This window comes from Otolemur garnettii, unplaced genomic scaffold (assembly GCF_000181295.1).
Source record: "Otolemur garnettii isolate 467f Iridium unplaced genomic scaffold, OtoGar3 scaffold00084, whole genome shotgun sequence".
NCBI classification, from domain to species: domain Eukaryota; kingdom Metazoa; phylum Chordata; class Mammalia; order Primates; family Galagidae; genus Otolemur; species Otolemur garnettii.
The window spans coordinates 7470732-7475315 of NW_003852479.1; positions in this window are offsets into that span (position 1 = coordinate 7470732).

Sequence of the window (4584 nt, forward strand, 5' to 3'; positions counted from 1 at the left end):
TCTTAAATGCTTCTCCCTGAGAGTGAGTGTCCCACCAATTCCACGAACAATTTGTTGGCCTGAGCAGATTCCAAGGCCACCCAAATTCTAACGCGTGATCTAGGAAGAGGGAGGCCTGCGAAGACGAGCGTTAAATGCCTCTAGCAGCCTCCTGCCCAAGAAGCAGCCTGAACCTCAGCATTGGCACAGGGGTGTACTGATTGTTCTGTATCTGGTGACACATTGAATTCTTTGCTTGGAGGCACATTTTTCCCCATTTCACTGTCATTGTCATGTTCTCTACTGGCTAGCAAGCATTCTTATCTTGGCAGTCCTAAGCTCAGGGCTTTACCAGAAATGCCCTGTGAAAATGAGCTTTAGGTCAATAGCAGAATCTGCTTACCCAGGCGGGCTTGTCTCTAGCCACCGCCTCCCCGGGACAGGCGGATTTACTCCCTTTGTTACACATGATCCACAGTCACTGCTGTTCTCTCTTGTTGGCCTTGAAATACAGTTGCTCTTGGGGCTTAGCAGAATGGCCTGCGTCCACACTCACTCCCCCAGGCACTGAGCATCTGTTACTCATAGTCAGGCAGTGAAGGAATTTCAGAGGTGAGAAGTCTACACAAAGTCATGCAGTCGGGGTCCATGGGGATGTGGCAGGTGAGCTGGGCAGGGGTGGCAGGACTCGGTCAGGAGGCTGGGTCGCCCCCTGCGCTGGGCTTCCTCAGGGAAAGCTGGAGGGAGGGTCAGGGAGGCATGAGAGAAGCCAGGGGCGGAGGAGAGAGCTCGATGCCCTCTGCTGCGGGGAGCGGCCATGCACAGGGCAGTGCAGGGCACCTCGCCAGCACCGCCTCTGGTTGCCAGGTTGTCTCAGCTCTAACTTCCAGGCTTTCCCAGGTCATATGTGGCCTGGAACCCCAGACATTCTAGCCTTCCAGGACCCCCTCCATGTCAGAGCCCTGTGTGTCCTGTCTTACAAACCCCACAGCATTTTGCTTTGACCGTGGCCGTGACAGCAGCTCTGCAGGACATAAACCCCATGTCCAGCACCTGCATGCAGCCAGGTGCCTCCTCCCTGCTGGGCAACTCTGCTGCCCTGAGGCAGCTCCAGGGGCCACTGGAAGTCCTTGGTCAGTGCCTGGAAGTGCCTGGGAACGAGCAGCCCTCAGTTGAGTCTTGACCCCTGAGAAACTTGAGGGGGTGCAGTAGACACGCGCTCCCTCTTCTGATGATGTGGGGGACTTTGCACACATTCCCTCAGGGTGTCCCAGGGGGAGTGAACCCCTTCACCCCAGGAGGACCCCCTTTCCAACACACTGGGCTGGTTTTCCCTTCCTTCTGTCTCACTCTTTCTTCCCTGTCCCCAAATACAAGTCCTCAGGCCCAAATTAAGACGCATTTCCCCAAGTTAAATGCTTAAACTTTTTTTTCCTTTTATTTTCTTTATTAAAGCACTTACCCCTTTGTTTCAGGGTTAATTATTGAGAAAAAAGGCTAATGCTAGTACCCTATGCCTGTTAACCACGGGTCTCAGGCACTACACTGCTGGGAAGAAATTACACCGATTGAATGGGAGCAGAAAGAACTGTAAAGAACTGGAGGGTGGGAGTGGACGGAACGGGCCCTGGCTTTCAATGTGTTTTATCCCCTCGCCCCACTGGGAAAACATTCGTTTAACCTCAGGAACCAGTACACGGTACAGACTCCCTGACTTCTGTTCCTCAAATGGACTTTACGTGATTTGTACATTACATGAAGTTAGACCTTTCCTGGAGGTACAGTCGCCACCAAATCTCAAACTCCATGGCCAGAAGCAGTGTCGTTTACACACAGCACTGAGCGTCTGCTGTGTAATTACATTAAATTAATCCCCTGGCTTGGGCAGGGCAGGAGGACCATGAGCTGGCCCTGAAGCTCATGACTATTTTTGTTGGAAGAACAGTGGGAACTCTGTTGCTATTCAAGAAAAATGTGGCCAGGGGACTGTTCCCTCTATTTTTAAAGCAATTCTAAGTGTTTTATTTAGTGGGTCAATTCTCAGAGTCTGGCCATGAGAAAGATTTTTTAAATCCAGTATTGATACATTCTTTAAGGCTTTGGGGAACAACTGTTAATTAAATGTATAACAGACCCTTATAATCTTGGGCCAAATATTCATTTTTTTCCCCAGCCTAACATTCCTGAAGCTTCAGCTACTTTATCTGGTAAATATTTTGTGAACTGTCTGGGAAAGTGTGGACTGTCTTTCAGGGGCACTCTTTCAACACAGGACAGATTATTCAGCTGTGTGCTGGCACTCAAGTGTGGTCCTACAAGACGTGGACCCCAGGTCTCTCCCAGAGCAGAGGTTGGACGGAAGTGAATACAGTTTGGGGACGATACTAAGACACCATTTTCTTTCACTCTTACCCTCTCTGACTGTGTGGAGTCTCCCAGGGTCACAGAATGAGCGATGTCACAACATAGTGACCCAAGAAGCAGTAGCAGAACCTGCCTAGCCGCAAACCAGACGTTACAGAAATCTACAAAAATATGAACATGCCACTTTTGTCCCTAAATTTTTTTAAATATATTTTCATAAAATGTTGCCTATGTTAATATGTAATGGGCTTATTATTATTTTTAATGAATTGATAAATATGTTTTGAATCCTGTTTTAATTTCTAATATACTAGCTATTGATATTCATACCCCTATAAACAAAAGTTTTTGAGGTACTCAGTTCATTTTATGAGCAAAAATGGATTCTGAGACCAAAAGTTAAGAACCACTGGTGTAAGGGAACAATAATGGTTTTGAACTGAGACAGCCTGGACCTTGCCAGCCACTTCTGCATAGACACAACACACACACATACCATGTACACACCCTGTATGCACACACTGTACAGGCATGCTGTACACACACTGTATGCACGCAAACTATATATGCATGCTGTACACACACCCTGTATACACACTGTACACACACACTTACGCACACACTGTACATGCATGCTATACACACACTGTACACACACACACTGTACATGCGTGCTGTATATACACATGCTGTACACACAGTTTGCACACAAACTATATATGCATGCTGTACACGTACCCTGTATACACACTGTACACACACTTATGCACACACTGTGCATGCATGCTGTATACACACACACCATATGCATGCACACTATATACGCATGCTGTACACACACACTTATGCACACACTGTGCATGCATGCTGTACACACACAAACTGTACACACACACCGTATGCATGCACACTATATATGCATGCTGTACACACACACTTATGCATACACTGTACATGCATGCTGTACACACATACCCTATACACACACTGTACACACTATATATGCATACTGTACACACACTATATATCAATGCTGTAAACACTTATGCACACATTGTATATGCATGCTGTACACATCCACACTGTACACACACTGTACACATACCCCTGTACACACCCTGTATGCACACACTCTACACATGTACTATACACGCATACCCTATATACACACTGTACACACACACTGTATGCACACACTGTACACACATACCCTATACACACACTGTACACACTATATATGCATACTGTACACACACTATATATCAATGCTGTAAACACACTTATGCACACACTATACATGCATGCTGTACACATATACCCTATACACATACACTGTACACACTCTGTACACACTATATATGCATGCTGTACACACATACCCTATACACACACTGTACACACTATATATCAATGCTGTAAACACACTTATGCACACATTGTACATGCATGCTATACACATCCACACTGTACACACACTGTACACATGCCCCTGTACACACCCTGTATGCACACACTATACACACATGCTATACACACATACCCTGTATACACACTGTACACACACACTGTATGCACACACTGTACACATACCCCTGTACACACCCTGTATGCACACACTGTATGCACATACTATACACACACACAGTATACACACTGTACCCACACACTATGCATGCACACTATATATGCATGCTGTACACACACTGTACACACACACACCTCCCTCAATTAAGCTCTTTCTCATCTAAATAAGAAAAACTAAATGGTTTTAGTTCAACAAATAAATGTTAATCAACTCAACAAAGCATTTAAAAGAAAATATTCCTCAACTGAGTAATTACAACATACTGAATATTAGTCCCACTAAAATTTGTGTGTTGAAATTCTCACCCCTCAGTGACAGTGTCCGTGAGCAGGGCCTCATCCTCATGACTGGGTTGGTGCCTTCATCAAAGAAGCCCCACAGAGGCCACCCACCCCTTCCCTAATGCCTCAAGACACAGAGTCGCTACCATTTGTTAAGTGTGAGGGGAGATATGTGTTCACATTTATTCATATGTGCATAAAGTATCTCTGAAAAATACACAAGAAGGTGGTAACAGTGATAGCCTGAGGAGGGAAGTTAGAGTTGAAACAGGAAGGAAGATCCTTACAATTTTGAAGTTTGTGACTACATTACATAGGTAAAATACAAAACAGAATTTAAATGGAAAACCCACAAGTCCACTGTTTTTGGTTTTT